Source organism: Triturus cristatus, chromosome 8 (assembly GCF_964204655.1).
Source record: "Triturus cristatus chromosome 8, aTriCri1.1, whole genome shotgun sequence".
In the NCBI taxonomy this organism is placed as follows: domain Eukaryota; kingdom Metazoa; phylum Chordata; class Amphibia; order Caudata; family Salamandridae; genus Triturus; species Triturus cristatus.
Window position 1 is genome coordinate 1179828318 of NC_140591.1, and position 15223 is coordinate 1179843540.

Genomic DNA, 15223 nt, shown 5'->3' on the forward strand with positions numbered 1-15223 from the left:
TCCCGTTTAAAAAGGCAGCATTACTATGAGACAGGCCTAGGTCATGGCGCACATGCATTGTCCATGTTTGCCCATGCTCAAAAATCTGTACCTTGGGTCCAAATATCCATGTAGCTGGAGTACTCAGGGCAGAGGTATACGCCCGTCATCATACAGGTGACTTTTCCATCCCAACACAACCCAAAAAACAACTCTGATACTGATAGCTACCAACTGGTGGGCACCAATCAGATTTCTGCCACATCTTGAAAGATATGTGCTCAAGTTATGAAACTGAAAAACCACTACTCCATATTCAAGATGACCAGATCAGTTTTTTCCAGCATGCAGATCATACTGCATACCTCAGCAGCCTTTTATATTGTGGATTATAACAGCCTCCGCCGCCTACATCTGACAAATTTATCAGACAAAGCACACAAGTGGTTTACTGACCAATCACAGTGGGTGATATTATCCTTTGCCAAAAAAAGGCACCAGCAGAATGCCCCTGGGTTCACCCTTCTACTCTCTCTTTAACAACTACACCTCAACCCTTATGCACCTCCTCCAGGCTTACAATTTCCACTTCTACTCCTATACACCAATGGCACTGAAAAAACTCTGGGTGTCAAGTGCCAATGATCTGTTATGAGCCATTTCTATCACGTTAGAGGCCACAAAATTATTGATGCAATGCAACAACCTATAACGGAATGGTTTGAAAACAGAAACATCAGTCCTAGGCACATCCTACCTCCTGAAACAAAATGAGCATCCCATGTCTACCAACCACATTCGCCGAAACAGTGCACCATCAGGTCCACAACAAGAAATGTGGGCATAAGAGGGATGCTGATTTCAGTCTTAACTTTTAGATCGGAGCTGTAGTTAAAATAATATTCTTTCACTTTTAAGTCCTAAGAAAATCCTACCATTAACCTCTCCTGATAATCACTCATGGAAGTAGATGTACTAGCCAACTAACCATTTGACTATGGTAGCACCCGTTCCACCAGACTACCTACACACCAAATCAGAAAAAATGCAAACCCCCCCCCCCAAAAAACAAGGCCTAGTTTTTGGACTAAAACATACACAACTTTCTAATCCACCATAGGCTCCCTCTGTACAGGCAAAACAAAATTCAAAATAGTGTAACCAACAAATGTTCAGTAGGCTCTGCTGCAAAACTTTCAAGATCACATCAGTTCTTACCACCCCATTCACCAACTCTGCCCAGTCAGGACCGATCTACTTGTCCCAAAACCAAAGGTAAAAGCAGAGGCAAAATATGCTTTTTAACAGCCTGTGAAATACTTTACCTGAAGAGATCCAGAATGCTCCCATTGTCATGCTCTTAAAAGCCTGTCTGGAAACTCATGTCTCCTAACTGCCAAACCTAGTCGCCCAAGGCTCCCTCCAACTGAATGAAAGCACAGTGGACCAACCCAAATATCAGCAACCTCTACCGATAACAGTTTTGCTCGCCTTGGTACTAACCAAGTCTGCAGGAATGGGTTAATGATCCACCATGAGCTTAGCACACTCACTGAAACAACAACATTGTGGCTTTCATAAGGTATGTCTATGTAACCAGACACATATTTCTTCAGCCACAAGGCATCATGGTCATCGATTTCTCAGCATTCTAGACCATGCAGTAACAATCATAATCCCAAATTTATCTCACCATGCAGACTGACTAGCAAAATACCCGGACCTCCAATATCTCTCCTGTAAGTGCTTAGAAGTAACAAGATTTGCACAGTACAAACCGCAAAAACAATGTGTTTCCATTTTTCTGTTAGCTTCTGCAGACAGTTGTTAAGTTGCGTTTGTTTTTTGAGTGCAGAAGTTTGCTATTGATTTAATTTTTATATTTCCCCTATTCAAACTTGTATGGAGTGCTCCCTGGGAGAATGAAGAGGAAGGCATTGAGACAGAGTGAACTGGGACTTTGCATGAAGCAGCCGATGCGAGTCCCCCCAAGAGAAACTAGAGCTCCTCTCGTGTGATGGTTGAGAAACTAAATGTTTTACTGTAAAAATAAAACGCAATGATCTGCAAGGGGGCAGGGGGATGGGGGAAGAGCGCAACAACAACAACAATTAAAATTCTTTGAAAAGGGTATCATTTCTGAACATTTGTCTGGGCCTGTACAGTGACCTTTTGTATAAGGTGATGGGCAGAAAATGGCAACACTGCATTCAAGCTCTGTAACCAAACCAGATTTCCAAGACGGCATCCAAACAGGTAACATCCGGGGCCAGATTTACATGGGGATGATACCCATTTGAGATGGGGAAAATGTTCCTTGTGCATTTCTTTAGGCCACTGGTTCCTATTCACAATTGGGATGTAAGGCTCGGGAGAGTTCGTAAGTGAAGGAGGAGAAGGGTGAGATGTCTGGAGGGGAGGAAGGTGAGTGGTCTACAAGTACATCTACATCACATTCACAGGGTGGAGCCGCCTTGCCTACTAAAAGTAGTGTCCATGCTCTGGCTTCTCCAATATGCATTGGCTCACGTGGAAGAGAACTTTTTTGCAAAAAACGTTTAAAACATAATGCAATGCAGAAATAAAAAACCTGAAAAACACCACAAGTAGACAATTACAAATAACATTGAAAAAGCTGGGCCTCGGCAATGGCCTAAAACAATTTTGTTATTTATTAAGGTGGAAGATACTAAACAGAAATTCTGCTTTCAAGTTACATCAGCAAACCATGTCCGCAAATCCAGCCAAACTGATGGATTCACAAAGAAATGGTGTGCAAAAGCTCCTCACAAACCTGAGGGAGCATTTTAGAACCATGGTCCTGATTCACAAACAGTCTAGCAGCCAGAGGGATGGCATGGCTTTCAGTACAGGTCCTGTGCTATCATTCACAGGTTGGTGCTCCTTCCCATTACATTAGTGGGCACACTATCACTGCTATGATATGCATTGGCTCCCATGAGTCAAGTGGGTTGAGCGACGGGCCTGTCAACATCAGAATTCCTCCAACCCGTCACCCAAGTGGCTCACAGGAACTTAACATGTTAAGAAGCTTAAATTACACATACATGTAACGGACTTTAATTACAGTTGTAAGCCAAAATTAGGCACAGAGAGGTAATTCAGTACTCAAGGATCATATGTGCATGTCTATTAAGCTGTACTAGCTCAGAAAAAAATTATCCTCAGCTGATGGAGGATATAATGGCAAGCATATCTATAATGGTGCTGGCCACTTCAAGAGGAAGCGGAATGTAAAATAAAATATGGTATAATGACGGAGGAAACTGCGAGTACGTAATACAAAGTTACACTATCAATAGGTGACTGATTTAATAAAAACAGAACTAAAATGATAAAAGAATTAAGTCAAAGATTTAGGTAACACACTAAAAGTTCCAGTAGAGCATGTGGTTGTAGGACAATGGTATGTGGGGCAAATATGACCCTGGGCTTTGTAATGATTTCACAACAGTAACCTTTCTTGTGGTTAGTTTTTAACTTCGAAACAGGTTTATTTAATCCTTTTACAGGTTTATAAAATTACCATAATTTGGTTGTTAAAGTGTTGATCTATTGCTTTAAAAGTATAAGCATAGATTTATGTCACACAGTCTAAGCTAAGATTTTAGAATATTACGGTTTGAGAATGGAACCAAATTATGTAGTTGGTTCTCTTTTTTTCCAAGTTAAAATGTATTGGGAATGAAATACTAATAAAGAAGCAAATATACTCCGAGATCCACTGAGGTTATAAGATTCTTTATAAGACAGATAAAAAAAAAACTGATAAATATTCAAAGACATAAAAATGTTGATTTTTTTGTATTTGAAGAACTACATTAAAGAATGTAATTCTTTAACAGTACTGAAGAACAAACTCAAAAGAATTTGTGTGAGCTGCACGAATAACCTACTGCGGCATGGTGTGCCTAAAAGCAGCACCCATAGTACTACGGTTAGGTGTTCACCAGCTGGTCGAGGAGGTATGGTGGTAGGGTTTAAATATTTTATAAAAGGATGCAAGATCAAAGTTTTGAAAATGATTAATGAGTCTGGAAAAATAAAGTATTAAGAGTAACAGGAGAGTACGTCCTGCAGTGCAGGCAAGGGAAATTTCAATTTAGCGTTGGTATTATTGCTCAATTGCAGACTGGTACCATGGAGGAGCACTGTATGAGACTGGGATGCAAGCTAAGAGCACTCCTGGTACAGCAGGTAAGCTTAAAAATATGTGCCTGACATAATCCTAGGCTAAGCCCAAGGACAGATTTTGTGCTCAGGGTACACATACGTCATTTTTTTAATTTAATGAGTGCCTTTGGTGCATTTTGCACAAAGTAAATTTAGTTTGTGAATTAGTACATGTGCAAATTGTTTCCCCCCCCCCTAAACATATCTGCAATAATAGATACTGGCTAAAAAAAAAAATCTGAAACGCACCATTTAAAAAAATATATACTCATTTTAGAAAAAGCAGAAGCAGCGGAAACAGGATGCAAATCTGTGCTGTCTTTTTCTTAAAAATAACCTTAGCAACAAACATTTGAAAAGAACATAACCCCCGCACAAAATAAATGACAGATGACCCATCAAGGAGCATATCATCAAAAGTCAATGAATGCGCGGCATCCATTCTTAACAATGCGTCCTATGGCGAAGCAGGTCTGTGGCCTGAACCCGCCGCTGTGAAACACTCCCAGTCCCCGACCGGTTATCTAGTAGGCCAAGCTCCTCATAATCTGTATGAGTTGTAATGCCCCCCTGGCGAGCTTATATGTTATTATGTCTAAGACACATGTACCCATGTCCAGGTGCATAAGGTGTCTTTTTTTGACGGCAGTTTGTTTAGTATGTTATTAGTTTAGTAACTCAGACTACATATGTCTTATTGGCACATTTTGCAGATTTCCTTTTTTTTTTTACTGAAGTGGCCATACATTAGCAGCCCTCATGCGATTCGCTTCTGTATGTTACGCGTGTTAATTGAATTATATCATATATGACGAGCCTACATGTCGCACAGACGTGATTTGTAAATAAGAGACTGATACGATGCAATGTGAGAAGAGAGCAGCAAGCAACTGTTTATTGGCATAGTACACCTGTGGAGGCGTATATATTCACATATGTCTTGTAATTATGCTTCTGTCATACGCCTCTGCTATATGTACTCTTTTATAATGTTGGTATGTACACGTAAGCATGTTGCTCCGGACGACCTCAGTATGTTATTAAATACGAAAATGCAATAAAGATATTGAAACAAAAAAAAGGAGCACATCAGTCACACTAATCTTTGCCCTGAAAATATTTCATTTTTCATTCGGGTTAAAGAACGTGGTTTTGAAAACTGCTTAGATTTCCTATTGCGTTAATGGAATACAACCAAACAGCTGGTGCTGTTGTGTACCCAAACGTACCCCATTCTAGGCCTAGGTAGCTACACGACCTTTTACCTACATTTGGTCTACCTTGCTCTGCAGAACGGTTCTAGCACTGACCTTATACCCAGTTATGTGCTGAATAAATGTCGATCAGTTTCCTGGAAACTAGCCTCATTTATTCTGCATGAAGATTCTTAGATAAGTCCCTGCACATGACGTACATAACAGCATGAACATATTCTGTATAAAAGTCATGGTAATCTTCTTCGTAGGGCAAAAAAACTGCTTTGCATAATCATAGGTATGGTTCTAGGCTCATTTGCATAATCGTACTCACAACATATTGATTGTGTAAGGAACCCAGAGGTTATCTTTATGGTATAAAGAACCCATATCAACACTAGATTAGCAGAGAAGCTTTCACGCGGATACTAGACGCTGAGATCCAGCCTGCAGAAAGCTACTTCACGCAGTGGTCTGACATCCCTTGCAGGGTGTACAACTCGAGACCAAGACGGGGTCCTTCGTTCTCTCCCATCAGGTAATGGGGTTGACTCTTTCTTAAGGGATTACACCCACATACATGCTAGGCACATTTAGGTAGGATGTGTCTCGTAGGAGTACGCTTGACTACCGTCATGTTTCTATATGCCTGCATATATTCACTGTTTCAGCTCCATGGTAGAATTCTACCTTTTATTTTCTCTGTTGGTGCTTTTAATCCTATACATCTGTTTCTGTCTAATGGTTGTCGCAGCAAACATGTTTTATACTAGAGGGGCGGTGGTTCAATAAATGCTATTTGAAAACGTTCCCATTGTTTACGCTGTGTATCTCTCTGAGACTAACCGATTTACTGAGCAAAAGGGTACTGCACTGTTTCCACGATCCCTGAAGGATCAAGGGTTGTAATGTTTGATAGTTGCCAGAAACTATTTGCTCCTTGGTAAGGTTAGGGGGCTTATGGTGGTACTGTGAGCTAGCTGATCTAAAGGCTGACATATCCTTTGGGGGGTGTCTGGTATCAGTCTGGAAACCAATCCCTTAGTTTATGTTGTCTAAACGGGCAGATCCTATGTATCTGTAGGAACTATAATAATAATAATAATACAGCATTCTGTAGAGCGCGAACAGCTACCTCACAAGGAGGTGTCCCGGCGCTGAAGACCGCTGGGGAACCCGTCCTGGCTTTCCCTGTGAGATGGTCCCTTTCTGGGTATCTCCAAGGTGAAACCAGGCATCCCCGGCGTCTGTGGGGGGCCGTTGTAGAGATGAGGCAAGCTTAATGCCCAGAGTTGCCGAGTGTGTTCATGGTTAGAGTAGGTACCGAGGCGAGAATTATCGAGTCCGTTTTGACCCTGGTCCACGACCCTGCCGCGTCGGGAATTGAACCCTGGTCCCTGGCCGAATCTCTGCTTGCGGGTCTGCCGCCTCTAACCAGTGAGCCACACCTCTCCACAACTACACGACAGTACTGGGAATAAATAATTTCAAAAAAGTTATTCGAAATAGAAAGCCACTATTGAGGATAAAACGCCTGTAATACAAAAAGATCTCCCAGCAGAATGTCTTTTTTACGTATTTCTGACCGAGTTCTATCAGTACTGCCTGAGGAGAATGCAGTTGAGTGTTTTTAAATGGGTTGCGAGCACGCATCCTGAGGAAAAGCATTACAGAGAGACGTGCAATAAAAAACTTGAGAGGACAAAATAAAGGGAGCGCAAGTAGCAAAAAGTGTTACTTGTAACACTAAGGTGCTCAACAAGCTACTCAAGACGTAGTAATCGACAGGCAAGAAAGATAGACCCGAGAAAGCCTGTAAACACAATGTATATACTGAACGACAAGAAGACCGCAACTCCAAGTCAGCTAGGTAAAGGACTGTAAGATGGAAGGAAGCTGGAAGAGGCGACAAACCACAAACTTCACCATGATTTGGGAGGGAAGGGGTGGTGGACAACTTTTCTCTTTGCCTGGTCCTCCTGCATCTTTCACAATCACCAACAATAGGTTTTCTAGAATGTCTGTTTGCTTGATGTCATCAGCTGGGGTTTTGAGATCGGTGGTGAAACCATTCACTGGATGGCTCCTTTAAGACAATACCAATACCAAAATCGCAACCGCTTTCGTGCAGAATTACAACATAAACGCTAATTTCCTAGATGCCTGTTCCACCTTATTATCAGAATCCTATGATCAGCATACATGTAGCAAAGGTGAACTATTGTGTTCGCACTAGTCGCTTCTTGCGATTGCCATATAGGGTCAAACATCTTGATTAAGCATCCTGCCTGCTAAAATGGACTATCCCTTTAGATTATTTTTGCCTGTTATGCTCTTTCCTTCTTTAATGAAAACATTCTGAAAGCACCACAGGGAAGGCATACATAGCATAGAACCTGGAAGCAAAAACAGAGAGCAGCTCTGTTAACGTCTGCATACCATAAGATGTTAGTGGCCAGCCGTCCATAAACTGGAGCACAGAATGTATGGCCAGTGTGTTATCAGTCAGAAAATAATTGCTTTATGTTGGTTCTTGCGCTGCCTGCAAGCCTGTCTAGCTGTATGTTGGGTTTTCCATCCCAGGCCTATCGCGGAGATGACCACAGATGGATCCACAAAGGTTGTGCGGCAAGAAACTCTGATTGCACTTTTACTGATTATCTACCCAACAGTATACTCAAAGGTTTAGTGAACATATGTGAATAAGCATACCTATATGTATATATTTTTTTTAATCCGACCACTTAATTCATCTGGCCCAAAAATGTTTTAGCACACTCCAGCTCACCTTGGATGCACAAAAGTATAACTTTGTGGGCACAAAATGTCAATCCCACTCAAAATCATGGTTAGTACAATTGTAAGTTGAAAAGGTGAATGCACAAACACAGAAAAACCGCCAGTGCGCTGGATTCCCCATATTCACAAACGCAAGCAATGGAGAGAAAAACAGTTTGGGGTTTTAATGATGGGGGCATCCTGCAGGAACTTCTCCCCAAGAAACCACATGCAAGTTTGCTCTTGTCAAAGGCATGAGCATATGCATTTCCAAATGCCAATGGTGAGAGAAAGTAATCTTATTTTTGGGGGGCTGTAGCAAAGAGTAGGTTATCCAAGATGAAAATATTGTTTTTAATTAAGCAAAAATAATTAAGTATGCGAAAGAACATCCACGGCAAATTATGCATGCTGAGTTCTTACCTGGTGGAAACGGCAAAAGCATTTTTTTTGCACATAAGTACACCTGTAATCTACACCTGTAATCTATAGGCTCTCTTGATTAATACCATGAAAGCCAGTAATTTACTCCAAAATGGGTCAAAATTCTGACTTCTCTAAGATAATCATAGTTAGTTACGTGTTTTCCCCACTCATTTCACCCCGATAAGTGTAACCATCTCTCCCACCTGGGCCCCTTTAAATAGTTCTTTTCAAAGCTAAAGGATGGAGGAAGACAATGGCTGTTGCTTCCATTTATTGCTCTTTTAGGTTAATATATATATTTTTTTTAACATGCTTTTTAATTTCATTTTAGAAGTATTCCTCCACGGAAGATAATGGAACTGTTATTTTGAAAAGAAAGTGATGAGGTCCAGGCAGCATGGTAGCAGATCGATGCTTTCTATCTCCAAGAAGAAACCGTATAATTGAAGTCTTCACCTGGAACTCGTTTCCGTGCCCTGCAGATTTCCCTTCAAGCTCCTCTAAAGTGCACTTCCTTGCTGCTCGCACTCTGGCCACCTGGGTGTGGGTAAATCTGCAACAAACGCAAGAGCTAATTCAGGAGAGGAAGTTACTTTATAACACAGGATCTTGGAAACGCCTAAGAAATGTTGTACTTCGCTCTGAAGATGATCAATTTATGAGCCAAACGCGATCTCTTCTGGTTGAGGGTCAACAAGAGGAAGCAGGGTTGGCTTTAGGGCGGTGCAACCGGTACAGCCGCACTGGGCGCGGACTCCAGGGGCTGCATAGCTGCCAAGGTTTCAGATTGCTATATGTGACATTTTCAGAATGTCAGTGTGATTATGAGTGACATTTCACTGACTATAAGTAAGACATTCTCGTGAGCAAAATCAAGCAATGAAGAGGAGGGAAACCGATAAATAGCAGAAATTACACCCAATTGAGCACTAAGAAGCTCCAAGAAGATCTTAAAACTGCAGCAAACCACCAGAGATGGAAGGAAGGGCTCTAACCGGAGACCGACTGCGTGACTGTAGTTCTCAGTGACAGAGAATTTGTTTTCCCCCCCGAAATAAAACCAAGCACGTAAGTCATGGAAAAGGCGAAATATCAGAAATTCAGCCCTTTAAATCAATAATAAGCTTTGAAAAGACTTTCAAGCTGCTGTAAAACCCCTGAATTGCAAAGTTAATAACTTACTTGCCCTTTCTAGGATGATTTTTACAGGAGGGGGATCTGAGAGGAGCCATTGCATATTTCAGGCTAGCCTTTTAAAACTCCATGGAGGTAGAAATTGCGCATATATGATCAATCCTGGTATCTGAGAAATACATTTTAGAACCATTAATTGTGAACTGTAACTTAGTTCAAGTGTGATTTTTTTTTTTTTTTTTAAGGGACCATTTCTGCCTCTACAGTTTTCATACTGCTTTTCACCAAAAAGCCATTTATAAACAAGCATTGGCATAGCCAATAGGTCTCGCCTTTGGGACCTTATAAGTGTTTAGCCATGCAACAGTTGCATAACTAAATACTTATAAGGTCCTAAAAGCGAGACCTATTGGCTATGACAAGCGGCCGTGAAAGTGATCGTGATAGCGATCAAACATCAAAGCGGCCGCGAAAAGTGAAAGTAATTGCGGTCAAGGGCGGCGCGCGCGCCCGCGCACCTGCACTGTAGCTCTAGGCTGGCCTGGTAGCACTTTTTGGAGCCCTCTCAATAAGTCTCGCCAGACCAGCGCAAGCGCTGGGTCAGGCGAGACCTAAAACAGAAGAGTTCATGTGTCTTACAAGCAATATGCTGCTTAGGCCACATGTGGAGAGCAGGACACCACGTGCGGATGGCAGCACTCTGTAACATGGAAACTGACTCCAGAACTCCCAGTGCTTTTAGGTGACCTCAAGACGCCATAATGCACTAAAGAAACAGCCCGTTGAAAATAAAATGCAATTGTTTAGACAAAAACGCAGGCATGGAGATCAGAAGCAGCCAGAGCATGTGCATAACGAGAGGGGCCCACATTTAAATATACTAGTGTCACTGGTAAACAGTTCCAAAAGCAGGCCTCTGCTACACGTCTAACTTGCATAACGTAATGTAATGTGAACACAGAGACCGCACACTGCCCAGATGAACAGAGGGGCTCCTGCACACATTTGTATTAAGTTATGGGCTGTCTCAGAGCTACTACACTGACACTCAGTGGCAGGCACTGACCACGTCAGCTGTGCTCTCATTTAAGTTCGCTGGCACTGAAAGTAATAGGAAAGGCTGCACTGGCGACACCCTAGCGCTATTAATAAAATTGAAAGTACACTTTGAAGGAAAGAGATATTTCGCTGAGGCACAACTTACTTTGTGAGTCGACTCAAGGAACAGCAATTGTATAGGACGCACCTCGCTGCAATGACTCCCAGCGCAGCAAGCACGGGCATGAATGATATGGCTGGTGTGCTGCTGGGGAACAACTCCAGAGGGTGCCATGGTCCGTGCGGAGTTCAGCTGGTCCACCTGTCGGGACTCTCGGGTGTTTGACTGAGATAGTCATGGTGTGAGCAGCGTGCCGCTGCCACTGCCACTCCCTGTAGCCACGAGTTTATTCAAACTGCAGCCACCGCTCACCACTTGAGCCACAGCATCGGTCCTGAACCTATAGCCATTAATGATGCTGCAGCGTGTGTCGGGTGAATCTATTACATTGTAGCAGCTTATAGCTACAGACTAGCCCCCAAGCCTGCCAGAAGCTACGCGCATAGCGTGCTGCCACTCTGACCACACCAGCTAGCTTTCGTTTCAATCATCAGGCAGTATTGGTCAGGTGCATTATTACTTGGTGTTATTAGGCGGGACTTCGTTATTAGGCGGGACTTCGCATTTCAGTGCGGTGATGCGGACCACCACACTGAAACGCGTTTGTCTAAAGCCTGATGCGTGGTACTTGGCAGGGCTGGGGCTGTCTTTAGCAATAACTTAAGATTTAAAAGCACCTGCTGCAGAATTCCTTGTGGTCCAGCTTTCAGGCAGCTATAAAAACGTCTTGATAACTCTTATGTTTATTGCTCCTGCTGGAGAGAGATGAGAGTTTTGTCTAACGGTAGTTTTGACTCACCATAAAGTAGATCAGAGGGTTAATATGCTTGCTGCAAAGAACAGATATGTATTTTATGTGGACAGCTGAGTGGATTAGTACAGTCAGCCTTTACTAGCGCTTTAAAACAGGAGGGGCACTTCGCCAGGTGGCATTGAAGGAATCCAAGTCGGCCGGGGGTGGGGGGGGGGGAAACAAAAAAGTTTGTGGTACCAGGTGCCACCAGCACATATGCCAGGCCGGAGTGAAAGACATATCCTGCTGTTAAGAGGTCATTCATAATTCGAAGGTTTTGACCGACTGTATTGCAACCGGCATCTTAACACTGCAACTGCATTCACCCACTCAAGCGCAAAATAAATGCAAGCCTTATGTATACATCACACACAGCAAAGCATCCACCATCTATGCCACCTGTTACACAAGCACACACAATAATCGTGGTCATGCCGAGCCTTCATGTTTTCTTTAAAATGCACTGGAATGTCAGACAAAACAGGTCTGCACTAGTTAACTACGATTTTTTTAAGTCATCATTAATTTTAGGTAGCTTTCCTCAACTCTGGCCTCAGGGAAGCAAAGACTGATCCTGGGAGGCGCCTTTCTGGATATCCGTGCTTAACCACAATCCACTTTACGCACTATGATCGAGACTTAAAAAGTGCCACATAATGCCAGAAAAATGTAGTTAATACAAGAAAAGGCATGTAACATGGCATGACATGCGTGGACAGATGCAAAGTCTACATTAAGCAACGCCCTTATTGCAATGTTTTACAGAATACAGGAATGTAAAACACCCCTAGACGTTATGAAAGCAAAAAATCTGTACACAACTTAGTTCTGTGAATCCCCAAACTCAAAATGCCTAGCGATCATTAGAACAACACATAACATGATTAAATACTGTTCAAAATGAGAGCTCCACATGCTTTTGAGAAACTAAGACTGTTGGGAGGGTTGGTGAACCTGATGAGGCGGACAGAAGTGAGGTGCGGTTGGCCAAGCATTTGCTGGCCATCCCTACTAGTCTTCGGTGATTCAATTGCATACAACATACCTTATCCCATTCCAGACCAGGCCTGCTTTCAGTGTTCAGAAGCTCCGGTCGATCTCTACCACGCTGTCTGGGCATCTCCTTGTATTGGCAGTGGGTGCACAGCAAGCCTCGGTGGTCCCGGAGCGTGATCTTGATTTGAACCCTAACGTGGCCTTCTGAGGATTGTCGATGAGGTGGGTTGCTCCCATGAGGACCCCACATTTGTGGGCTTCACCACATTGTTGGCTAAGAGACATTGCTCTGCGATGAAACTCCCCCAGCGTTCCAGTCCTGGAAGAATGGAGGGCAGGAGTGGACTGGTGCGCTCAACTTGAAGTCTGTCTACATTGCACGAGTTTGCCAGCGGAAGTACAACAAAATATGGAGGAGGTGGGGGGCTTATTACAGACTGGGACCGATTGGTTTGTGGCTGGTCGCATTGTGACAGTGAAATGCAAATGTTATTTATCATGCTTGGTGGATTCAAAACTAATAAAAAATTGTTAGAAAAAAATACCGTTCTAAATGTACGACAAACATGTATAAAACAGCATTCAACACCTATGCTTGGTGAAGAACACTGTGTATTGACAATGGGTGATACACAAGACAATCAAATGGAAAATGGAAGCTTTTCCATTAAGAAACATTTCTTCTGTAAGGCTAAAGGTGCAGTCAAACCACTTGCAAAGATCTGTGTAAAACTCCACATCATGTCCCTTGAAGAAGACAAAAAATACAGGAAGCAAACCCTTCTGGTCAACATGGAAATGTGAAATGACCGCAGAAACGAAAGATGAAGGGCTTTAAAAGGCGTTTGTTTAAGCTCTGTATGGTTGTAAAGTAGGAAAAGCCTGAAGCTCCTTAGCTACAGAGTCCAAGGTTTGCTGCTACTAAGAAGGTCCTGCTCCATTCACAGAAAGATGCCTCACAAGAATGGCAAAAGCAGTATTCTTTTCAGCCACATTCACAGGCCTAATAATTGTCTTTGACAGTAGAAATGAACAGAGAACAAATCAACCAGCACCTTTGTAGCAGTCCCAAGCACTGCAAACTACCTTACAGGCTTTGAAATATTTATGAGCCACCATCCAAGTTGGACCATAACCCCCTTTGCACCAGAAGCCAGCAAGGCGGCTCCATGAGATAAGTACTGACCACTGACATCTAGCAACACAGCGATGCCAAGTTTAAATCGTGATAGGGTATCTCAAACACTCATCCTTTTGAAGTTAGTTAGAAAGCTGAGCACAATTAAGTTGCTTAACAGCAGTACCTGCTACATTTCCAAATGGGAAAGCTGCATCAGTGAGCACTACATTAAAAAATAATAGGACAAAAGTTAAATATCTTCCCACATCAACATGGCAACTTGTAGCAGAAAGCGCTTAACACACACAACTCAATGGGGTGGCAACAGCATGCTACACCGACATACATCAGTATACTATCCACTAGTTTAATGCAAGGCTACAAACACGCATAGTAGAAAAATAGAGTGCCAGCATCTAGCACACTTGTCACACCAGGTGCAATCAGAGCAGGTATTTCGAAGATGGACTAATAAAATAATGATAACAAACTGCAGCAGCCGCATAGCCAAACCATTGGTTGTCCATAATATATGGGTACAAACTGGTTTTGAGGTAGTTGTAGCTTTGAATGTTATTCCTCGGACCAGTTAAAGGTGATACATTATTAGATCGAGCAATCCAACATTCTGGATCTTCAGCGAACATGTTTCAACCCTTGCTCTGGATTTTCTCAAAGATCAAGTGAAACTTTTTTATAATCGGTTATTGAAGGTAGAAAAGCAGTGGTAAGGATATGCAGTACTCCAAAACCTGTTGATGGAATGTGCAGTTTAGAGCAGCTAGCAGGGTATGTATGGTTCGAATACTGGATTGTAAGAACATCAAATATGGAGTAGAGAACACTAAAGAACCCTCCATCACAACATGTTGGGTTCATCCCTCTGCAGTGACAATGTGTCATCCACATTCTAAGCATTCACAAGTCAAAGATTTTTTTTAACTCTGTTACTATACTTAAGAAAATAACTTGTAGTCACATAAGTATGAATGTATCCCTCATTAGAAACACAAGGTCGCCAATAAGACAAAGTCACTTCCCTGTATGTTTTGCAGCCGCAGGTTATTTTAGATTCACATGCTGTGCATTCCAACAGCTAGTAGTTGGACTTGTTAAAGCTTCGCAATATTTTCTGAGTGTCAATCCAAAGCTAGTTCTTGAAGACACAAATTATAATCCCACAATGTAATACCAGCATTCGATTTTATTTTGTTTATTTCATTTATGCTGCTCTTAAAGTAACTCAAACACAATTATGTATTTTCCGGAGACAAACAATCTGCAGCAGAGGATTAGCAAGGGATGTAAAACAGATTTCCATTAATTTCCAGTCATGCTGGGTCTACGTTACATTTTCGATTAAGAAAGCAATACAGCCAAAGACACAAAAAGCAGATCAAGTGTTGAAATAGAATGTAAAAAGGTAAGCTGGTCTAAAAAAAAAAAAT

General features: G+C 42.3%; 1 protein-coding gene across 2 annotated transcripts in view; it reads right to left on the bottom strand.

The window, feature by feature from the left end:
• JADE3 (jade family PHD finger 3) overlaps window positions 1-15223 on the bottom strand; it is a 195724-nt gene that overhangs the window by 46859 nt on the left and 133642 nt on the right. The window lies entirely within an intron of this gene.